We start from the raw sequence: 24,793 nt of genomic DNA, 5'->3' as shown, positions 1-24,793 counted from the left end.
TGGCTCCTCTTTTCAGATCCCTACTTAAATGGCCTCTCCTTTGAGAAGTTTTCTTTGACTACCCAGTCTGAATCAGCTACCTGTGTAGTGGCACATCACCTTAGTTTCAATCTCTGCTTCTTCCTTCTTTGTTTATTTATTATTTACCACCTTTCACTAAAATAGAAGCTCTAGGAGGACAGTGATTTTGTCTGTCTTATTTTTTTTTTAAGATTTTATTTATTTGACAGAGAGAGAGAGCGAGAGCAGGAACACAAGCAGGGGGAGTTGGAGAGGGAGAAGCAGGCTTCTCATTGAGCAGGGAGCCCAATGCGGGACTCAATCCCAGGACCCTGGGATCATGACCTGAGCCGAAGGCAGACGCTCAACGACTGAGCCACCCAGGCGCCCCTTGTCTGTCTTATTGATTGCTTTAATGTGAGTACTCACAACCAAGTCTGGGACATATTAGTTGCTCAATAAACATTTGCAGAGTGAATGAATTAACTGTTGTCCCTCTCTGTGTGCTCTTGGGTACTAATCCAACCCCTTTCTCAGACTTTTACCTACAAGTCAGTACTAAGAGAAATAAACAACCGGAAAAAAGTAAATGAGGGGCACCTGGGTGGCTCAGTCGGTAGAGCACCCAATTCTTGGTTTTGGCTCAGGTCTTGATCTCAGGGTCCTGAGATTGAGCCCCATTTTGGGGTCTGCACTCATCCCAGAGTCTGCTTCTCTCTCTCTCCCTCCCGCTCTGCCCCTCCCCCTACTCACACACACACACACCCTCTCTCTCTCTCAAATAAATAAATAAATAAATAAATAAATAAAATCTTTAAAAAAAAAGAAAAGAAAAAAAATGAAGAAGACCCAAATCTTGCTTACAGAAGAATTCCAAATTTTATATGTGTGTATGTGTGTGTGTTCATGTATATTCATTTTCCCCATCTATGAAATAGAACTTCATCTCCCTCCTCCCTTGAGTTTGGACTTCCTGATTCACTTCCAAAGAAATGAGTGTGGAAAAGAAAAAAATAATACCTTTACAGTGAAGAAAACTGGCAAATACTACCTGTATTAGTCAGAATAATGGCCCCGTAAAAAGGCCCACATCCTAATCCCCAGAACCTGTGACTGATAACTCTATGTGGCAAAAAGGACTTTGCAGACATGATCGAGTTGAGATGGGAAGATTACCCTGGATTATCTTGAAGGGCCCAATGTTATCACAAGGGACTATTTCTAAGAGGGATGCAAGATGAGTCAGAGTCAGAAGAAGGAGTTAGGAAGATGGAAACAAGTTAGAGCTATACTCTTTGACGATGGAGGAAGGTTCCACAAGCGACAAAGTGCAAGGGGCTTCTAGAAGCTGGAAAAGGCAAGGAAACAAACTCTCCCCTGAAGCCCTGCCAACACCTTGATTTTAGACATCTGACCCCTAGGACTGTAAGACAGTCAGTTTGTGTTGTTTAAAGCCACTGAGTTTCTAGGAATTTGTCACAGCAGCAATAAGAATTGAGTACACCATGTTTGCCGAGTGTGGCACATAGGCTTCCTTTCTGACTTGGTAGGAACTCAGAAGAGGTACTGGGGTCGGCGGTGTTTGGAAGGGGCCTCCAGTAGAAAGGAACAGCACCTTTGCCAGCTCTCAGTTGCCATGCGGACGCTGGTTTTCCTCACTCTTTTGTCTGTTTGACATTTAGTGGGAAGTTGGGGAAGGCAGCCCATTCTGTGTATCTGTCTTAAAGTTTTCCTCACCCAGTTGTACAATATATGCTCACTGTGAAGTATTTGGAAAAGTATGATTCCACTTTTCTGAAGCACTCTTAATGTTTTAAAACTCATAAGTGGTTATTCCGTATGAAGATTCTCCAGTACTGGGGAGCCTGGGTGGCTCAGTTGTTTAGCATCTGCCTTCGGCTTGGGTCATGGTCCCAGCGTCCTGGGATCAAGCCCCGCATCGGGCTCCCTGCTCAGCCGGAAGCCTGCTTTTCCCTCTCCCTCTCCCCCTGCTTGTGTTCCCTCTCTCTCTCTGTCAAATAAATAAATAAAATATTAAAAAAAAAAAAAAAAGATTCCCCAGTACTGTAAGCACTGTGGGTCCAAACCCATATAATGGCAGTTCCCAGCACCTGTCTCCTGCTCTTTAGGCTTGGCTTTGTTTAACGATCCACCACTCACTCAGTGGCTTGAGTCAGAAACTTAGGCATCATCCTGGACTCTTCGTTTTCTTTCTCATCCCCCATATTCAGCCAGTCACGAGGTCCTATTTCTCCTTCCTAATTATTTCTCCAGTCCGTTCCTCCCCTGGCTCCCCCTCCGGTCCAGCCCTCCCGTGGCAGCCATGATGATCTTTCTGAAATGTAAATCTGTTCGTATCATTTCCTTGTTTAGATCTCTTCAGCGACTCAGGTGTGACAGGGCCTTTTGTGCAGCTCCCCTCCGCCTCACTGGCCTCCTCTTCTGCCTAGAGCATGCATTGCAATGTTCCCCAACATTGGAAGGTGACATAGTCCCTCATATTTCCATCCCTTTTTCTGGTATGCCTTCTCTCTCATTCTTGGCCCAACCAACTCCTGTTTATCCTTCAAGACTCAGCACAAGTATCAACTCCTCTGTGAAACTTGTGTACCCCCTTGCCTCTTCCAAGCAGAATTTGGTGTTCTTTCTTATGGCTTTCTTTTTTTTTTTTTAAAGATTTTATTTATTTATTTGAGACAGAGAGAATGAGAGAGAGAGAGCACATGAGAGGGGGGAGGGTCAGAGGCAGAAGCAGGCTCCCTGCCGAGCAGGGAGCCCGATGCAGGACTCGATCCCGGGACTCCAGGATCATGACCTGAGCCGAAGGCAGTCGCTTAACCAACTGAGCCATCCAGTTGCCCTTATGGCTTTCTTAGCATCGACTCTCATTTCTCTGGTGGTGGTAGCAGCGATCAGTGTCCCAATAAATGGTATTAATAGTTCCATTGGCAATAGTCATTATAATAGCTAACACTTATATAGCGTTTACATTGGGCCAGGTTCAAACCCTGCCTATTAATTGATCTTGTTTTCATAATAATCCCCATGAAGTAGCTACTATCATTATTCTTATTCCACAAACAAGAAATTGAGGCACAGAGAGTTTAGGTAAGTTGTCCGAGTCACACACTAATACGCATGGATACAGAGTTCAAATCCAGGAAGTTCAGCTCCGGAGTCGGTGCATTTAACCTTCTGCCTCTCCGTCTCCTTCCTTGGTTTGTGAACTCCCCAGGGAGGGGGGTTGTGACTGTCCTGTGTCACCTGTCCTACATTCCCTTCCCTGAATGCATTCCATTAACTGCATTGCTAATCTCTGACAAACGAATACGTGGCAGATAGGTAATGGTTAACCAATTCCATGATGATCTTTTAGAGAGGGCAGCAAACGAATAAAAAGGAACGGCTCTAAGTTTGGTGCAGAGCTTCTAAATGCTACCCACGGTGTTGACCCTAAGGCCAGGCCAATTCTGCTGACTCTGGGTGTATGCATACATTCTGACTGATAGGTTCAGTGCTATAAATGAATTGGGGGCTTGAAAGGGGATGAAAGTAAGTTTTTCTCTAAAAACTTTCCACTTCTCTCCTTTTCTTATCTTTCATTTCCCTCCCTTTTCATCTTCCCAGCAAATGCTGTTGCATGGAGAGTGTTAAAAGACGATGTCAAATTTCCAAGCGTTGCTGAACCCCAGCTGGGTTATGTTCTGTTTTGGGTTGCATTCGGTTCTATTTTGGGTGACAAGGACTATGGACCCGTGAAATAATTCAGAGCCTTAATGAATGTGGATGCTTTTAAAAAATAGCCAGAAAACAGAGGTTTCCTTTGTCTTGCTAGTTACCGGTGTTGTGTGGTATTTCAACTCCCAATCCCCCGACACTTGTTTGGTTTTTTTTTAAAGATTTTATTTTTAAGCAATCTCTACACCCAATGTGGGGCTTGAACCTACAACCCCGAGATCAAGAGTCGCATGCTCTACCCACTGAGCCAGCCAGGCGCCCCATCAACACTTTTTTTAGGGGTGCCTGGGTGGCTCAGTCGGTTAAGCATCTGCCTTTGGCCTGGGTCATGGTCCTGGGGTCCTGGGATCGAGTCCCATGTCGGGCTCCCTGCTCAGCGGGGAACTTGTTTCTCCCTCTCCCTCTGCCACTCTCCCTGCTTGTGCTCTCTCTCTCTCTGTCAAATAAATAAATAAAATCTTTAAAAAATACCCTTTGAAGAAAACAAAAAACAAAAACAAATTTTTTTTGACCATTGCTTCATTTTGGATTGAAATGAACAGAAAAAGAGTAATACCTTTACTTTTTCGTGGAACCTCTACCCTTTGATTAGCTTAGAGTTTCCGTACCTGCCTTCAGGGTTGAACTATGGCAATTTAAAGCTTTGTGAACCTTAGACAGCCCTACCATGGGGCTCTTCTGAGAGCCCAAGGCCTTAACCTGGCATTGAAAGAAAAGAAGTGTGTCCTCCTCCCTTCCTCAGGATCTCCTTATTCACAGTATGTTATGAAATGAATTCTCCTGTGTGGTACAGGCTATAGATAGCCGGAGAGAAATCCTCTGGTGGTCTTAGCAATCTGTTTTCTGGGAAACAAAGTAACAGAGACAGCAGAGTGAATTCAAATCAAGCTTGATGTTGTTTTTGACAGGAGCTAGAGCTATGCCTAGATATACATTGTCATTTATTTTTCCTGGGCACCTTATTGAAAATACTCTTATGTAACTTTGTCTGAACTTGTCTGAGCTCAGCCACTGTCCAGAGTTGGCAGGTCTGTCAGGCTTAGCGAAGCTCCCATTTTCGGCCTTCTCAAGCTTCGATGGCTGTTCGCGTCAGTGGGAAGCCCCCTAGAACACACTTTTCTCTCTGGGTTCCCTGAGGCACTGCTAAAATGGGTAAGGGCTCTAGGGACACAACAGCTCTTTGATCTGCAGACCCTGCAGTCTGCACTCCCACGTTACATTTATCCTTTGACCGTGTCACATGAAGGGAAAGCACTTAAATATTAGCTCTTGAGCCTACCTATTCCTACCCATTCCCCATAAAGGTAATTCATTTACCTGATTGACACTTCTGTGGAAAAGGCGGAATGCAATACTGAATTTGGAGTTTGAGAAACCGTGTTTTTTGGCCCTGGCTCTGCCATCGGCTACCCGTTTCTTTTTCTTTCTCCTTGTTTTCCGAACAGAAATACTTTCTCCTTTCCTCAAAAATTAATGAGGTGATATGCTGAATTACTTTATTCTCCCTGGAAGGTAGACCCTGAATCAGTTTACCTTGGTTTTTGAAAGGAGTTGAAAACACAGGTACGGTTATTTGTTTTGCTAATGATAGTTGTGGCTCCCCAAATAACAGCCTACATTTCTTGAGAGAGAGAAGATTGCAGAGAGAGCGTTCAACCCTCTTAAATGTAAAAAGACAGGGAATCTGATATGCAAAGGTGAGAGAGTTCCTCGAAGTTCACCTAGCACGGGAAAGAGCCAACACACGAGTATCCAGGTTTTCTGATATACTTAAGCGTCGGTTATACATCAGAAAGCTGCATTTTACCTATTTCAAGTAAAAAACAAACTTCCATACTAAAAACTATTTTGTCAGATTTTCCGTATTGTACAGTGCATGTGATATATTTAATATTTACAGTTAAATTGGTACAGCCTTTATCATTATTTTTATGTATAAAATACTTCTTCTCTTGGCTACATATTTCAAGTAGTTTCTTTTCTGTGGGTTGGATAGGGAGTAAGTATTAATCTAATGATCAGTGGGGAGTAGGGACATGGATTGAAATAGAAGGGAAACTCAACCCGGTCTGTCCTAGCCTTTCCTTTGAGTGCAAGTCTGGTGTATCGTTTGGCCTTAAACATATACTTAATGACACATTTACATCCAGACACACCTCTTGCCGTTAACAACATTGTTAATTCAGTTGCAGCGCACTTTCCGGCCTCATTTTGTTCTCCCTAAAACAAATTGCTAAGATCAGATTTTTTTTTCTAGCTATCTATAACCCCACGTATTCGTTTCCTCTTGGTGCTGTAACAAATTCCCACAAACTCAGTGCTTAAAACAACACAGATTTGTTATTTGACAGTTCTGGAGGTTATTGGGCTAACACCAAGATTCAGGCAGGGCTGCCTTCCTTTCTGGAGAGATCCATTTCTTTGCTTTTCCCAGCTTCCAGAAGCCACCTGTGTTCCTTTGCTGGAGTCTCCTTCCTCCATCTTCAGAGCCAGCAACTGTAGGTTGAGTTCTTCTCACATCTCACCCCTTAGACCTCTTCTGCTTTCTTCTAATTGAAGGACCCCTTTGATTGTATTTAGCCCAACTGGGTAATCTAGGATAATCTCTCCATCTCATAAAATTTAGTTACATCTGCAAGGTTTCTTTTGCCATGTGAGGTGACATATTCACAGGTCCCAGGGATTAGGAAGTAGATAGCTTTGGGGGAGGGACAGTATTTTGCCTATCACACCCAATATCCATGTCAGCTATTCCATGCTGTGTCTTTTTCTTCTGAGGATATTAAGATGAATGGATCTTTTTCGATTGCAAATATTATTTTTTAAAACACTCATCATTAATGCTTATCCCAATACTCCCATGTACTTCCTTTGCTTATTAAGTGAATTTCCACCCATTAAAGGTTATATATATATATATATATATGAAATTTATAGAAGTTTTGGAAAATGCAGAAAAGAAAATAAATCACACATTATTCCACCCTATCTAAAATAAAACAGTTATTATCTTGGTATACTTCCTTTCAACTTTTTCCATGCATATATTTTACATAGTTATCATGATTATGTACAATTTTGTCTTTTTTTTTTTTTAAGTAAGCTCTACACACAATGTGAGGCTTGAACTCAGCCCTGAGATCAAGAGTTGCATGTCCCACTGACTCAGCCAGCCAGGCGCCCCAGGATTTTGCTTTTCTTACAAACATGATACCATGAACACTTTCCATACTGTTAATAGTCTTCCTAATCACCTAATGGAAAAAAAATAACATTTTTCTTATAATGTTAGTCCATATTCCTAGTAGAAAACTTAGAAAATATAGGAAAGTATAAATAAGAAATAATTTCCAATCCCATTATTCAAATTTCACTACTCTTAACATTTAGGTGTATTTCATTCAGTCATTTTTTTTTCCGTCCTATTTTTTTTTAATAAGGCAACATTTAGACTCCTATCTTCTGTGTAGCTTTGTATCATGCTTTTCTCTAATAATAATATATTAACATTTTTCCCATGTTTTTAGTATGTATTGTTTTCAACAGTAAATTTTAAAATATATTGTATTGCAAAATTAATATGGCCATTTTTATTTTTTTATTTTTAATTTTTTAAAAGATTTTATTTTTAAGTAATCTCTTCTCCCAGCATGGGACTCGAACTCACACCCCGAGATCAAGAGTTGTATGCTCCTCCACTGAGCCAGCCAGGAGCCCCTGGTCATTATTTTTATTTTCGTTAATTTTTTAAAATTATTTTTGAAACTTAGAAAGTACACATGAAAAATAAGAAAATTTATATCATTTCATAATTCAATCAGTTGATATTTGGGTCTATATACATATAAAATGTGTAGTTGATTTATAAAAATGGACTCATATTATCCATACTCTTTTGTATTTGCATTTTTCACTTAATATCACAAGGGTCTATTTTGTGCCCTCATTGATTTTCAACATCATTCTACATAGCATCACATGAGATATGCTTATAAAGTATTTTAAACTCTGTTTGAACATAATAAGCACTCAAATGTCATTTCTTGTAATCGTTGTCAGCCTCATCCTAAGAATTATTTTATTGTATGTATGTGCCAAAATTTATATTAGCTTTTTTCTCTTTGTGAATCTTTTTATCTTGAAACATCTCCAATTAACAGAAAAACTGCAAGATCGGGACCCAGGACTTTTTTTTTCCTTGAATCATTTTGGAGTAACTCACTGACACGGTGCCCATCAGTCCCAAATTCTCTAGAGTATAATTCCTATAAATGAGAACATTCTCCCATATAACCTCAATTCAACCATCAAAATCAGGAAATGAACATTAATACATTACTACATTCTAATCAAGTCTATTCAAATTTTTCCAATTATCCCCAAAGTGTTCTTGATAGCAGAAAGTTCCAGTTCAGAGTCACGCATTGCATTTAATGTGATGTCTCTTTGGTTTTCTTCCATCTGGAACACTTAACTCAGTCTTTCCTCGATTTTCATGACCTTGACACTTTTGGAGGCTATAGAGGCCGGTTATTCTGTAGAATGTTTTTCAGTTTGGGTTGGTCTCAGTGGTTCTTCATGATTATATTCAGGTCTTGATTCTTTGGGAGGAATTGCACGGTAATGATGCTGTATTCTCATTGCATCCTGTCAGGTGACACGTGGTTTTGATTTGCCCATATTGATGATGTTAGGTTGATTAAGGTGGTGTCTGTTAGCTTCTCTGTAAAATTAGGTTTTCAGCTTGTTCTCATCAGTGCTATTTTGGGGCAGGGTATTGGGAGGATGTTGAGGCTCTGTAAATAGCTTGTTCCTCAGCAAACTTTTAATATTTCATTTATTTATTTTTATCAGTATGTAGTCCTAGGTTCCCAATTTAATCGAAGAATTATAAGCTGTTATTTCTTTTGATGCCACTTGGCCCCAGATTCGGCCAGTAGGAGCCCATTCAGGTTGGTTTCTATGTCCTTTTGACATGTTTCCATCATTCTTCCTTGCATTTTGAGTTATCTTTTACTTTCTGAGCACTTCCTTAGGTTATGGTTCATCTTGGACTTTCTCTGCCTTAGCCCTGGAATCGGCCATCCTGGTTCCTTTTCATGGAGAATGATATCTAGAGCTGAAACCTGCATGCTCACGTGTGTTCATTGCTTTTGCGGTATTGCTGTCCCCAGGCCCTTTCAGTGGACAGAGCTAGGAAATGTATGTATATATATTTATACACATATATATACATATACATCTATATTTCAATATCTTTCTATATTGAAAACCATGAGTTCTCGCCAATACCTCAAGTTTCAGTCCAACGCCATGGAGCTCATTCTAGATTTCTCCCTTTCCATGTTTTTACCCCCTTCGTCTCTAACATTGAGAAACAAACCTGTGTCTCATTATTTGACCAATGCCCCTGGACGCAGTAGGTAGTCAGTACCCTACTGATGCATCCTTGCCCTTTCCCTCCTCAAATGTTGGCCTGCGACAGTCCCTGCCTGGCTGTGGTGCTGTCCACCCGCACGAATATTCTCCTCATTTGGTTTGGAGCTCAACTCACCGTGTCAGGCCCCCAGCAATACCTAGGCTTCCTCTGCCTCCCACCCCCTTGCCTAGGCCAGGAGGCCTTCTTTGCTTTACCCTAACTAATAATGGCTTTTAGACTAAACTCTTCAGGAAGGAGAAGGGAATGAACATTCTCTCTATTTTTTTTTAAGGATTTTATTTATTTATTTGACAGAGAGAGAGAGACAGCGAGAGAGGGAACACAAGCAGGGGGAGTGGGAGAGGGAGAAGCAGGCTTCCTGCTGAGCAGGGAGCCTGATGTGGGGCTCGATCCCAGGACCCTGGGACCATGACCTGAACCAAAGGCAGACAATGACTGAGCCACCCAGGTGCCCTGAATGTTCTCTATATTTTGACTTTTAAGTTATTGTCATGTTTTTCCTTATAAACATAATTTGTAATGATCACTACCCTCCTTTTGAATGGCTAGTTACCTCACATACGTCTTGCTGTTGTTCTTCTAAATAACACTTTCCTGCCATCAACATCCATATTTTCTTCATTATATTTGATGATTATTTGCTTCTCAATTTGAGTACTTTTCTTTAGATGAATATTAATTAGCTTATTGGTTTATTATTGCTGATTTCACTTTTACTTAATTATAGAATAAGCTGTCTGAAAAAGAGGCAGTTGGGAGTAGGATGGTTTTTCAGATAGTTACGGTATAATTTGTAGAGTAAAAGGCGAAAGATTTATGCGTTTTGAAGAGAAACCGGAGTATAATTTGTAGAGTCACTACTGCTTTCTCATAATAATCATTCTAAAATGGAGATTATTTAAAAACCTGTTGCATAGTAACCTTTCCCCGGTTATTTAAGGTTGGGGTCCTGAGTTCAAGAAGTCTGATTTCCTTAGCATGGCATAGAGAGCCCTTCGTATTAGGCTCCAAACCACCTTTCCAGCCCTACTTCCTGCCACTTCTCAATTCAGCACCCCATGCTGTTGCTGCACCCCATTTTTTGTCCTTCCCCAAATGTACCATATTCTTTCATATTTCTGTGATACTGTTGGATTACCCAACAGGTAGGTTAAGCACATACGAGGCATAGGTCCCAAACAATGAGGGGAGAAAAAGAGTATATGATATTTCACGAGCATCTGATTTGCTGTCATCAAAGACATTAGATCGTTGTTGGATTTATATTTTGAAATACATATGAGAGTTACCATGGCCTTTTCTGCGATGAAAGCCTCTTGAGGTTTATTCAAGACGTTTTCTGTGCCTGTGGTCTTGCTGGGTCTGTGAACTCTGCTCCCTGCCCCCAACAGAATGACATGATCTTCCATCCCACAGCATTTGGCTGGACACCTGTCATATTACAGAGCACATGGTGTAATAATTACTTTTCTTAGTAGTCTCTCCTAACTGGACTATGAAGTCCACAAGGAAAATGAGATGTTCCTATCAAGCCATCCCTTTCCTGCGTCTAACGCAGTGACTGATGCAAAGTAGAGATTCATTAAATGTTGTCCAACTGAATCATTTATTGCACTGTCTATGGATGCAGATGGTGGCCCTTGTAGGAGAGATGAAATGTTCTCTCTTAAACTACAGGACACCTGATTCATGAGCATCTGTTAGGATAGAATTTGACATGTCCAAGAAGGTCAGTTTTGTTAGTTCGTCAGACTGCTCAGGGAATAGGCAGTGCTCAGAAATTGGCAATCTGAGAAAGCCAGAAGATACTCACGCCACAGGTGGGTCTACTGGTGGTGTTTCCTTCTTGCTTGCCCAGTGTTCTAACAATCAGGATACATCTTTAGAATTTTTTAGATTTATTCTTGTATATACATGTTTATCCAATTGCATTGGTTCTTTAAAAATCAAAGAACTGGGTGCCTGGGTGTCTCAGTTGGTTAAGCGTCTGCCTTCAGCTCAGGTCATGATCCCAGGGTCCTGGGATGGAGTCCTGCATCGGGCTCCCTGCCCCCCAGGGAGCCTGCTTCTCCCTCTGCCTCTGCTTCTCTCTCTCTCTCTGTCTCTTATGAATAAAGAAATAAAATCTTTAAAAAAAATCAAAATCAAAATCAAAGAACCTTTTCAGTTAGATCTGGACCAGAGGTGTAAGCACCTTCTGATCTGTTCACTAGAGGTAGTTTAAGGTGGGAAAGATGTAGAACTTCTCTTGTTGGATGGAATTCCACATGACCACTAGCTTTTGTACTGCATAAACATCATTTATCTATGGGCTACCGCAGTCATAGCATGGCTTAACTTGTTCCTGTCCTAGAATTTCAGCTCTGCCCCAGACTAAAGAAAGAGTCTAAAGATACTCTTTTGAGCGTGGAGCCATCTGAGTAGAATGTCTTCCAACAGCAGTGGTTCCCAGATGCCATTTAGTACATGGAAGCTGGTTTGTTGTGGTTATTGTTACATGTTTGAAATAAAAAAAGAAAAACACAATTTAGTGATTTTTTTTTTCTTCCAGAAAGCTCAATCTATTGAGTATAAAGAGCCATCCTTTTTTCTGAGACTGCCCTTCACTTTGATGGCTAAAAAGTCCTCTTGCCCTTTCTGTAATGAAATGATGGCAATAAGAGGTTGTGTACCCTTATTATCTAAAAACCTTAAGGCAAGATATGCTTCAGAATTTAGGTTCTTTTTGGATTTTGTACAGGTAATAATATGCATGTATTGTATAACAGCCCCCCCCCCCCCAAAAAAACAGCCCCAGCCAGGACTGAATTGATACCCCATAATCAGTTTCAGTAATATTGTTGCAGTGAAATGTAAGAATATTTATACCAAGTTAGACAGAAAAAGCCTGTGGATAGCCTCACATTCATTCAGGTCAGGCTTTACTGCCAGATGAGTTCAGGTCAGTTCACATTTTGCTGCCAAATGAATTACAGGCAAGAAAAAAAAGGGCAGGGGGAGCATCTGATTTCCAATTGTTTGGATTTTTGAATTGTGGGTAAGGGGTCATGCATTTATAGTTGCCTTTTAAACTTTCTTACTTTGCAAAATAAATTTGGCTACCCTTTGTAGGACCCGAAGATGTTTTTGAGATTTCACTGGTCCGCAAAAATCCAAGAGCATAGAAAGACACGCCCTTGAAAGCTACTGAAGTGAGGATAGCTTTACTTTTCTACTCATCCCTATCCAGTGATAATGTCATCTTTGAATGCTGGAAGATTCCTCAAGTATACTTCTAATCAAAGTAAGTTGATATTAAGTTTGTCTTGTAGCAATTTTAGGAGACTGGAGCAGGAGAGAAGTTTGTAGCAGAAAACCACCCGTGACTCCCAGTGATAGCTTGGGATTCTCTGGTAGGAATTGGTTATAGCCTGAAAGATCCTATTGAATGCATCTGTTTGGCCAAATAGATAATTGAACCTTAGACCCTGGAGATAAGGTTGTGTTGGGGAAGGGCACCAGCAAATAACTATGTAAACTTAGGTTAACTGATGAATTTTTGGCATTTGTCGTTGAAGTTCCTATCCATCAGATGGGGCTAAAAATTTCCTTCTTGCAAGTTTAAAACAAGTTAGCAGCCATGAAAGCACTTTGACAGTAAAGACCACTTTAACGTGTAAAACTGGTATTTTGAGGAGTAATTTCATAGCTACTGTATATTACCCTTCATACTACATGGTCCAATCTGGCTTCCAGATGGAGAGGTGATTTGACCTCTTTATTCTATATGATCTTTAAAGGTTCTCTTTTCTAGCATTCTAAAAGGATGTATTATCTAAGTAAGAAGTCTAAAAGTAATAGAATCAAAGCAACACAGCTACTTAATTCTCCTCCTACCAAATCTGTCCATTGTGTGGGCTTGGTAAAACAAATAATATACCTAGCTGTGCTATAATTTGGCTCTTGCATGCTTACAACCAGCATTTCTCTGTTAACCAAGGTGCCAGTTAGTTGACTTATTGCCCTTCAGCTGCAAATTCATCCTTTTTGTCTGCTCTGGGAACATGGACCTGAGCCCTTTAAATATTTGTTTCCTTTACACCTGGCATTGAAGTTTTGTTAGTAGAGTGTGCTGGGAAGGCATACCAGGAGGAGAGGGTTTTGCTTCCTGGTTCCTGTGTGCTTGCTCGCAGACTGTTCCTACAACTCCGGTTCTTCTTTAGAGCTTAACTTCTTCACCCAACGGTCAGGAGCTTTTCCCGGTGCCCCCTTAGGTAGCTTTGTAGCAGAGTGCTTCTGATAAGACACTTTCCGGAGGGTACATTTGGGGCATGTTCCAAAGGGTGAGTCTCAGAAAGTTCTACAGGATGGGTTTCTGGCCAGTTTCAGAAGATGGTCACCACGGCATCTTCTCTACCCTCTAGTGAGCCATAATTCTGCCCTCTCCAGATAAGGTCTGGATCTCCATCTGGGTGCGGGGTGCTCCTTTGGACACTTAGACACTATTGCAGCCCTGGGGGAGGGATCTCTTCCTTGGGTGCTCTGTCTCAGCTTTACGGAGAGTAGTTGTTCCTGATACCTACGATTCCTGTATTTTTTTTTTTTTTTTTTTTTTTAGAATTTTCTTTACTTACCACTAGGCAGTTGCTCATCGCTCCAATTTTCTGTGATTCTAATTCTGTCGTAGTTAATTATTCCTTATGTGAAACTCTCCCGGTTCGAATTCCTGTTTGGTTTCTCTCTCCTGATTAGGCCTAGGCAGATACGAGCAGTTGAAGGCCCTTAGGAGCCACCATGCATCACTTACTTGCAAGGCAATTCTTAAGAGATGATACCATTGTGCCTGCAGTTGAAAAAATTAAGACCGTGCATTTCAAACAGTATTCAGGGAAATATCTTAAAATACCATAAAGTTGAAACGTTCTTCCAGTGCAGTTGTCTCTCCCCTCTCTCTCTCTATGTCCCCTGCCTTAACTCGTATCTGTTGTTACACTTCTCCTCCCCTTCTCTCCCTATTCGCCTGATTCAACTCTTTCTAATTTCAGCTTTGCCTTTAATAAGCTGTCATGTCTCAATGTCTATCTTGTTGAGGCAGAGATAATGAAAGATCATAAGTTAATGAAATTAGGACATGAAAGTGCTTTGTAATTGGTAGGGCATCATACAAAAGTAAGGTGTGACTACTTGCGTTTATTAAATAGTTTTCTCTTCCATGTGTTGAATTTTTAGGTTACATCTTATTTTAAAAGCTGTAAGGAGCCTGCAAGGGGACTTACAACCTAATAATACAGATATAGAAATACATATAATTATTAGATGAGGCAGAATGTGCTGGGTGCTAAAATTGGGGAACATATAGGATTATGGGAGCCCTGACAATTATGATTTAATTTTGGCCTGAGGATTGGTGTTTTAGTTCCAAGGAGAGCCACCTAATCTTGAAGGATCTAAAGCTGCCATTTGATAAATTTCTGTGCTACCAGTGGGCCTTGTGCTGGGCACTTTACATATATTATCATATTTAGTCTTTACATTTATTCTTATAATCTTAAATTATTATGTCTTGGACTCATTTTTTAAATATTTGGCTCGAGGACAGATTTTTATTCATTTGTTTTGTTTTGTTTTATTTTAACTGAAAGCCCCTTCCACTTATATGTGAGTAGTCAGTGGCAGTCAAAGTCTTCACGATAGAAAATTTTACTTTTTGATTGCAGCATTTCAGGTATATTCCATTTTTGTATCTATCCCTGGATACCTGCATTTGAAAAATTGGTCAAATGCTTTCACCTTAGAACAAGGGTAGACAGAAGGATTCTCTATAATCTCTATATTGAAATAGGGAAATGATTTGTTTAAAAATTACTCTCCCTTGTTTGTCAGTAGATAGTGTGTCAGTGGGCATAGTACATTCTAGGGGATGACATGGTTGACTACGGGAAGAAACATAGCATACCATTTAAATTAGAGACGCGTGCTCTTTGAATACCAAGTGTTCTGTCAAATCACAGGATGAGTGCATCTCCCAGTGGAAGATGTTGCAAAGTGCAAGTGACTCTGAGTTCTTCCGAACGCACTTGTCTTCATTGCTTGGCTTCTGCGAGATGCCCACCAAAGATAATTCATCTTCCCGTTAGGAAGTCAGGAGAGCTACATCTTCAGAGTCATTAGAAACCCCTTCTGCAGTTTTGAACTCTTTGGGATGAGCTGTGCATTCTTTCTTTGTCAGTTTGCAGACAAGATAGAAGCTTCCTGTTTCTCTGGCAAACAAAATATGTGAGGATAGCATGTGCAGTCTTAAGAAATCGCTCCTAACCCATCAGTGCTTTCTGAAGGATGATGTGTATGCAGACCTGAACTTTCAATTTGAATAGTTTTGTTATTTTTTTTTTAATGCTATTAGAAAAAAAAAAAAAAGCCTGGTGTATCAAACCCATGATTTCATGAATATTATTGCTGAAGTCAAGACTAGAGCAGGTTACAACATCTTATCCAGACCAACTGAATTACTAGTGCAGTGCTCAGGCATGCCCAAGAATGCGTGGCTACAATCTTTTTAGGGTTAGAGCAAAACTTGACATCTAGAAAATGCTAACTTTGAAATACCAAGTATTTATAGTATATGTAATTGTGAATTGGAACCAGGCCTGTGCTCTTTTTTTGTTGTGGTGGTGGTTGTTTTTTTTTTTTTTTTTTCTATTTTGTTGTTGAACTAACATGGATCAATGGATAAAATGGAATTTTGAAAACGTAAAGGTGCCAGACTGTGAGGGAAATGCTAATACGCAGGCATGATTTTGAGGAAATTTGAGATATGAAGACCTCATTTAATAATTGCCTGAACCATCTACTATTTGATGTAAAAGGACCAGCTGCAAAGAAAACAACTATCACACCAATATGATGAAATTTGAAATTTATATTTTAGTAAGCACGATGAGAATGAGCTTCTTTTAAAAAAATATTTATTTATTCAACAGAGAGAGAGAGCACAAGCAGGGGGAGCAGCAGACAGGGTGGGGGGACAGGCTCCCCGCTGAGCCGAGAGCCCGACGCGGGGCTCAATCCCAGGACCCCGGGATCACAACCTGAGCTGAAGGCAGATGCTTAACGACTGAGCCACCCAGGCACCCTGAGAATGAACTTCTTTCCTCGCATGTCTTATGTTTGGAGACACACATTCTGACATGTGTTATTTTGAAACCCACAGGGTGTTGTACTCAACCAACCCCAGAGGTTCTTCCAAAGGTTAAACATAGTTACTATATGTTCCAGAAATTCCACTTCTAAGTATATACCCTGAAGAATTGAAAGCAGGTGGTCACAGTAGCACAAGAGCCTAAAGGGGGAAACAGCTCGGATGTTTATCAGTGGATGAATGAATAAACAAAATGTTTCCTACAATGGAATATTTAGCCATCAACAGGAATGAAGTACTGGTGCATTATACATTGTGGATAAACCTCTAAAACATTATACTCAGTGAAAGAACTTGGCACAAAGGATCACATAGTGTATGATTCCATTTATGTGAAATATCAAATAGATAAATCCATAGAGACAGAATACCTATCGGTGGTTGCCAGGGGCTGTGGGAGAGAGGAGAACAAGGGGCAACAGCTTAACTGATATTGGTTTTTGTTTGGGAGTAATGAAAATACTTGGGGACAAGAGAGGTAGCGATTGCCCAACATTAGGAATGCACTGGATGTCACTGAATTCTTTAGCTTAAAATTGTTAATTTTCGGGGCACCTGGCTGGCTCAGTTGGTAGAGTACATGACTCTTGATCTCGAGATCATAAATTCAAGCCCCATGTTGGGCGCAGAGCTTACTTTTAAAAAAATTGTTAATCTTATGTGATGTGAATTTCACTTCAATTAAAAAAAAAAAAACCTGCCCCAGAGTGTGGTAAGTGTGGCACTGTGTGGGGAATAGGATGATGTGTTAAGTTGTGTGCAAGCATTTCTCATTTTAGGAGTTACGCATCTATTTTTATAGCTGCCTTCTCATTATTGTAAGATATAGCAGTTTGCCATTTGCAGTAATAAGTAGAAAGTTTTCCTTTGAAGACAAGTGTAAATTTAAAAGGGCCGATTTAAAAATAGAATAATAATAAAGGTGTTACTGAGATGCGACAAATAATGGTAATTCACAGCTGTGTGTAGAATTGGAAACTTTAAGAAATGTTATATTCCATGTTTAAGCCAATTAATTTTAATTGTGTATACTGGGTCCTGGCTGCTATTCATCAAAGGTGAAGATTCAAGACTTTTTTTTTTGCCTTGGATACTTTTAACCTAATAAAGGAGATAAGCTACATTGATAAATAATTATAGGAAGAGGCTAAATGTGCCAAGTGCTAAAACTGAGAACCAGCAGACTGAGATCAAGACCAGGTGACCAGTCCCAGTGAAGAAAATGCTAGAATATATCTGGAGAAAATGAACTGAGAAATTTGCTTTTGCCATTAGGAACAAGGAACAGAGGTAATTAATAAATGCAGCTGATGGTATTCAAGTTTCATCTATTAATTATTAGTAATTATTAACTTTGCGGTCATCCTGGGCTCCCTTCTCCCCAACGATCCTACATTTAAAGATAGCAGAGTGGAGGGTTTACGTACTGGACCCCAGAGCTAGACTGCCTGTGGACGAATTCCAGGCCCAACATTTACCCCCTGTATAACTTTAGTCATGTCACTGGACTTTGCTGGGCCTTAGTTTCCTCTTCTGTAAAATGGAGATATTTTTAAAAAATGCTTTATTTATTTATTTGAGAGAGAGAGAGAGAGAGCGTGTCCGCAAATGAGTGGGGGGGTTGGTAGAGGGGGAAGCAGACTCCCCACTGAGCAGGGAGCCCGATGTGGGATGTGGGGCTCCATCCCGGGACCCTGAGATCCTGACCTGAGCCCAAGGTAGATGCTTAACCAACTGAGCCACCCAGGCGACCCTGTAAAATGGAGATATTAATAGTACCTACAGTACATAGTCACAGTGAAGAGTAAGTCAGCTAAGCGAGTAAATGGGTAAAGCATTTAGAAGGCCACTCGTTCCATGTTATGTGGCCCACAAACATTAGCCACTATCGTCATCTCCTGCCCATTCCATCTGCTAAAAAATCTTTTTGAATCACCCCCCGACCCCCACTACTCCTGCTTAGTTTAAGACTTCATGTTGTTACAGTTGATTGTAGCTGTGCCTTAACTAGTTGGACCTCCCCCGCCCCACCTTTCCCTCTGTCTCGCTTGACTGCCTGACACCTTCTTGCTCAGGCTTAGCACTCAGCTCAGGGGTCCCCTCTGTGAAACTTGCCCTGACTCCCTGGCCGAGCCCAGTGCAGGCTCTCAGGCTGTCCGCGTGCGTTCATATGACCTTGAGCAGGCCTCCTCTGCAGTGCATCTCACACAGTACTGTGACTGTACTTGATATTCCCTGGGCTGTGAGCACCTTGAGGGATGGGGATCTGGGCTTAGACTGGGGTTTGAATTTCGAGCTGAAATACAACACTTGTTACAAAGTAGATGCTTATTAATTGTTTGGGTGGATGAATGAATTGCCTCTGCCTGGGGAAAGCTAGCTTTTACAGCCTTGATTTTGCAAGCTGAGGTGAGCACACATAAGACTAAATAAGAACAGTGTGTGTTAAGGGCCACAAGAATTCAGAAAAGGGCATTTGGTGGGTGTTAGACAAATCAAATTAGGCTTCAACAGGCAGAGTTAGAGGGGCGCCTGGGTGGCTCGGTCGGTTAAGCGTCTGCTTTCGGCTCAGGTCATGATCCAGGATCCTGGGATCAAGCCCTGTGTTGGGGCTCTCTGCTCAGTGGGGAGTCTGCTTCTCCCTCTCTCTCTCTCTTCCTCCCCCGCTCGTGCTCCCTCCCTCTCTTTATCTCTCTCTAAGAAAGAAAATCTTTTTTAAAAAAGGTAGAACTTGATTTGGAACTTAAGAACATGCAGAAGTTGGGGCCCCTGGCTGGCTCAGTAGGTGGAGCATGTGCCTCTTGATCTTGGGGTCATGGGGTCAAGCCCCATGTTGGGTGTAGAGATTCCTTAAAATCTTAAAAAGAAATAAAGAGGAGCAGGCAGAACTTGTGTGAACAGAGGAACATATTTTAGGCAGGGGGAATGTTTTGTGAGTTGAATAGATGATAAGCGAATAAAAAACCCAAAAACATGTAGCATCTCCCAAAGAGAAGAGAGCAGCCTAATGAGGGTGTGTGTGTGCAGGGTGAGGCGAGGGACGCACAAGCAGATCCCAGCCTAACAATGGTGTGTGTCCTGAAGGTTTAGTTTATTTACAGATTGTTTGCACGATGGTGAAGTTTCTGGCCGTGCCCAAAATATTGTATTGAACCTACTTAAGTAGCTGATCTGTCCCACGGACAGTACTCGCCTGAGCTCCAGGGCCTAGGAGCAGGGCGTCAGGAAAGGCGTGACAGGTTCTGGGCTGGAAGACGCGGAGTAGTAGAGGAAGTGGGGCTTTGTTATTCTACAACCTTCTCTGCACGCTTATCGATACCTCGGTTTCTCTTTCTCTATCTCTAGACATAGTTGCTCTAGCCCCCCAGCTTCCCCCATCCCCCAACTTCCTTCATAGAGCACCCCACCCAAGTTCGCAAAGACTCCAGAAGGTTCTCACCACCAGCCTTTCCCCATTCCCTGAGGGCAACAGCTCTTTGCTATTTGAAGAAACTTGACTGAACTCATTCACACCAGTGTGAGAATAACTGACAGCCACCTTATCCTGGCAGCTCTCCTTATTATCATTTTAACAGGATTCTCTTTTAGCTCAAATGAATGCGTACTTGATGGAATTTCTGGCAGTGGTACACAGCAAACAACGAGAGGGAGAGAATAAGTGAAGGTGCAAACATCGGAGGGAGGGAAAGCTTGTTGGCACTATAGAAGAAGATATTTTGGGACAGGGAAAGCCTTTGCTAATTTCCCTTTCTGCTCTAATCCCTTCTCTATATATTTTTGGTATATTCTTCTCTTGAATCCACAGCAACTGTAAGCTGCATTAAAAAAAAAAAATTACAGCTCCCATGGCAGTTCTTGGCTAAAGAGATTCTGTGTTTTCCAGTTGTGTGCAAATCTGGGACAACCCGTAATGGGAAATAAGGTTAAATAAGTAAGGAAGAGCTGGGATGGAGGGAACCTTGAATGTGGAGTCTACAAATCCATCCACACAAGTAAGGAGTCATAGAAGGTTTTTGAATAGAGGATTGAGATGGTTCAAGCAAGATGGAGGGCATAATTCATTCTGAGTTTTGGATTAGTAATGACGGGGTGTCAAGTTCACTCTTGGCTCTTGTGAGTAGTCAATACAGAATCCTACTTTTTTGCTACCCTTTTTTCATTGTTCTGGGACTTCTTCCGTTAACTGTCGGTGTCTGAATCCCTGCCTATCTGACTGTCCTGTGTGGGTTCCGAGCCGATCTTTCTCTTTCCGATTCAGGATCCTAGAGACTTTTATGACTCTTGTGTTTCCAACTAGCCCATAGGGACCTATACACTGTGTTTCTTGGTCCCAGCAGCAAAATTCAAGTGCAGTGTTAGCAAAACACGGCTCCCTTTTATAAGACCATATTACTTTCATTTAAATAAAAACCTCCAGCCTTTGTACCCCGGAACACTCCCCCAGATAGCGGTTAATGATCTGTATCAGTTAGCCCGTCCCCGCGGCAGGAGCCTCCACCCCCTCTACCCAGCGCTAAGCAGATGCTACAGTGTGTTGTGAATATGCTCTTCCCTGTGGGGAACTCCATTGTCTTTTATTCTTTTTATTACTCATTATGTTGCTATCCTTGATATTTCTACTCCGCCGGTTTGCATAAATGGGAAGGCCAGGAAACGGCATGAGAAAAGGATTTGAGGCCTTTCCTTCAGCCTCAATTATAACTCTCATATTGGAACAGAAGATTCATAGATCTTTCATCAAATATATATATATATATTTCTCTATTTTGAAAGTTACAGGGCCTTGTTAGCATCGGGCCCTCCTGTGCCTCATTTGTGTATTTTACTCTTGACTGCTCGCTGTGCCGTTTGAGTGACTAGGTATTGGTGATGTACAGTGCCTTGCTTGGTTGAACTCACTATTTTATTTTTTCATTCAATCTAGTGGAGCAGTTATTGTCAAAATTGGATTTGGGGGCTTACTTTTTCAACATCACTGGCTACAATAATTGAAGAGGATCTACCAGTCCAAAGAAGATGCTTTTATTCTTCTCAATTAGCAGTCTGTAGAAATTATTGGTTTTAGGAGATGCTGCTTCATATTTCAGTGTTCTGGTCTAGGTGGTGAACCAGTGAAACGCGTTTCTTCAGTTTTTAGTTTCACCAGGACTACCTTGCTTAGACAAATGATGATCGGCATTGCCCTTCCTTACTGTAGCCTAAGGGTCTCGTTGGCTCGGTTTAGTTCAGCCGTCACTTCCTGAGCCATTCACCCCTCTGTCCATCCATCCTAAAGTTGTTGTTTGCCTGCTGTTCTGGGCATCCTGCTAGGCACACACGGGGTCCATCAGAGAGACATCAAAAGGAGCCGTTTAGGTATTTAGGTATACTGTTTGTGATTGTAGCCTTTCATTTATTTCTTACCATTCATAACTTAGTTCAGGAAGGATAAGGCCCTTTCACAGTTTCTTGTTTCCTTATCACCCCAAAACAGCTTAGTCTTGGAGGAGAGAAAACCGACCTCTGCCAAACTTGATTTCACCAAAATCGCCTCCTATGATTGGGCTTCTGCGTGACGGGCACTGAGACAGGTAGAATAAAAACGTAAGGAGGACCCAGAGGCAGCTCTCCGGAGTTTATAGTCTAGTTTATAGTTTATAGAAACCGTTACGATCCAAAGTGACCAGGACCTATAATATTTAGAGTGTCATGGGGGTTTAGAAAACCTAGCAACGGAGGCCGCTAAGGGATGTGAGGGGAGGTCTCATGGAAGGAGATATACTTGAACACTTACTCGAGTATGACTAGAAATTGGCTTGGTAGACAAGGAGAGCAGGGAATTGCAAGTGGGGAGAGTGTCCTAGGAAAAACTACTGAGGCCTGAGGGAGTATGGCACGTTAGAGGTCTATGCCAGGAAATGCCACCTGAGGGATAAAAGGAAGGTCTGAGAATTGTCACTGGGAGGGTCTTTCTGGCAAAGGTACAGGTCGATGATTCTGCAACTTTAATCAGATATCATTCTATGTCTCTTGTGACATAGTCCTCTTTTTCCTCCAGCCTTTTACTGACTTCCTCGTAAAGTAACTCCATGGTGGTGTTGAGGAGTCATATTTGCGGGGGTTTTTTTTCCCCTCAAATAAATATTAATACAATACAGGGGTGACTAATGCACACCAAATTAGGTGTCAGGGGACCTGGATTCTTGTTTTCCAGCTCTCTCAGCAGCTATGTCACTTAGTAACTAACTTTCTATAAAATGGGAATTTTCAAATGGGAATATTAACACCTGCACTGCCAACCTCAGAGTCTGGGTGAAAGGAAAATGAGACTCTTAAAAATTAAAAGGAACAGTACACTTTTTTATTTGGAATTCTGCTAGCTCAGGCTGTCTGTCACCTGACACTTAAGACAAGTAAAATACTTCATGGAGTATCTGGATACGAAAATTAGGTTGAAAGGAAGTTGACAAATAGGAATATTCTTACTTCCTCATTAACTCCCTACGTCGGCCCTTCTGTCTGTGGAATGTCATTTCCCTTATTTCTGTGTTTCTTCGCTCACATGATAAAATCTCCTTCTTCCCCATGGTCTGTCATGTATATCTTCACCCATTTTAGATTCTCGCAGTAGCTATTAAATAGTAATAGATTTAAGACTTAGGCTGCTGGAGCGCCTGGCTGGCTCAGTCGGTGAAGCGTCTGACTCTTGATCTCGGCTCAGGTCATGATCTCAGGGACGTGAGATCAAGCCCCGCATCGAGCACCATGCTTGTCCCTCTCCCTCTGCTCCTCCCTGTACTCTCTCTCTCTCTCAAATAAATAAATGAATAAATGAGTAAATAAATGAATAAATAAATAATTTTTAAAAAAGACTTAGGCTAGTAAAATATGAGTTGGTATATTTCATAGTCAACCTTGAATAATTTATATCCACCAGGTAGTTTGAATTACTCATGAATTACCCTCAGTTGTTTGTGTTACCATATAGTGGAAGGACCCACACTTTGTTACATTTCAGGGATATATGAAAAGGTTGTGATTCATTCCAGTAAGAATGGCAAGTTAGGAAACTTTTATGGCCTTCTGCTTTTTTTGTTGTTGTTGTTGCCATTTTTCCTAATCCAGTGACAGTACAGGTAGAGTTATCAGTAACAGGAAAAGGCTTTTCTTCCCCCTTTGACCCCACCTTTCCCACTAGATTGAGTGGTGAGACTACTGGAATCTGGACTAAAAGGAACTCCTGGGCTGTAGGAATACGAGCAATTGCTCCAGGTATAAATCCCCCTGACCAACCCTTGTTTAGATCAGTGGTTTTCAAAATCTGTCATCCAAGGACATTTCTGCATGACTGAAAACTCTCTAAACCACTCAAGTCCTCCTGCTCTGAACCATCTTAACATACGGCAGAAGGAAGGAGAGTCCAGTGCGGCTATGGATGAGATAACACAATGAGGCTATTTTAAATGGAATGTAAGTGCATTATTTATATTAGATTAATATAGACCCTGTCATCAAAATCACTAATACTCTAAGAGATTTACTGTGCACTCCCAGGAGGTAGTTATTCTCCTCCTTTCTCCTCTTCTAGATGAGCTCGTGCATGTAAATGTGTATGTGAATTTGGATTAAATACCTATTCTAGTTCAAACTATAATATAAAATGGTGATTGCTTTTTTTTCTGCCAGGCTTGGGGGAAATATTCTGGCAATTGTTCTGTTTTCCACAAAATTAAGTGAGGAAATGGTCTGGTTTATTTTTCTCTTTGTTTTAAAGTCTACGATACCATTGATACATAGTTTAAAAACATTCTTCTGAGGACCTCGTGGATTAAATCATTTTTATGTCCCCTAAGTACTGCCCTTTTTTGAAGAATTCTTGAGAAAAGTGTGGCCCATATCCAAAATCACATTCTCCTTTTTTTTTCTGTATTCGAATTTTTTCCTTATAAGTTAATGGAAAGGGAAGTGGTCAGTTTTTGCACTCAATAAACAAGAAAAAAGGTGTAGACAGCTTTTATCTGGGACATTTTTAAGTCATTGAATGAATATTTTCAAGTATTATCCGCTTTTTGAAATTATTGGCAGATTCCTCTTAACCCACTTTAACATAAAATTGTTGAATAAGATGAAAAGATTTTTTTATTGTCTACATAAAAGAAAGCTCCATGGTTTTTGCATCATTGCAAAATCTAAGAGATTATGCATACATAAAAAGGTTGAGACAAAGCTGAATGCTAAATGCCAACATCAACGAAAGCTTGTCTGAGTATTTGACGCTGAGCATAATGGGGTGTGGTTCCACAGGGAGAGAACACTCAATATTTACACCCCCAGGACTTGTTTCTGTGGTAAAGCTTCTTGTCCTAGATTCATCTCCCAGCTAACACTATTACCCCCCACCTTTTAAACATCCCCCCCACACACACACATGGATTTTCTCCCTTAAACCTCATGAGATG

The 24,793-nt window shown here is 41.1% G+C and overlaps 1 protein-coding gene across 8 annotated transcripts in view; it reads left to right on the top strand.

The window, feature by feature from the left end:
• Positions 1 to 24,793, top strand: part of KLHL13 (kelch like family member 13) — a 205,571-nt gene that overhangs the window by 95,609 nt on the left and 85,169 nt on the right. Inside the window, exon 2 of one of the 8 annotated variants that reach the window (XM_045881813.3) lies at positions 12,290 to 12,461. The exons of the other annotated variants lie outside the window; for them this stretch is intronic. The gene's annotated coding sequence lies outside the window, so the exon portion shown is untranslated. The remainder of the gene's footprint in view (positions 1 to 12,289; positions 12,462 to 24,793) is intronic. 8 annotated transcript variants of the gene reach the window in all.

Source organism: Mirounga angustirostris, unplaced genomic scaffold (assembly GCF_029215605.1).
Source record: "Mirounga angustirostris isolate CCGP_5_RB_7025 unplaced genomic scaffold, mMirAng1.0.hap1 SCAF_11, whole genome shotgun sequence".
NCBI classification, from domain to species: Eukaryota; Metazoa; Chordata; class Mammalia; order Carnivora; family Phocidae; genus Mirounga; species Mirounga angustirostris.
Note: the sequence above shows the minus strand (reverse complement) of the source record. Positions and strands in the feature narration are given on the sequence as shown.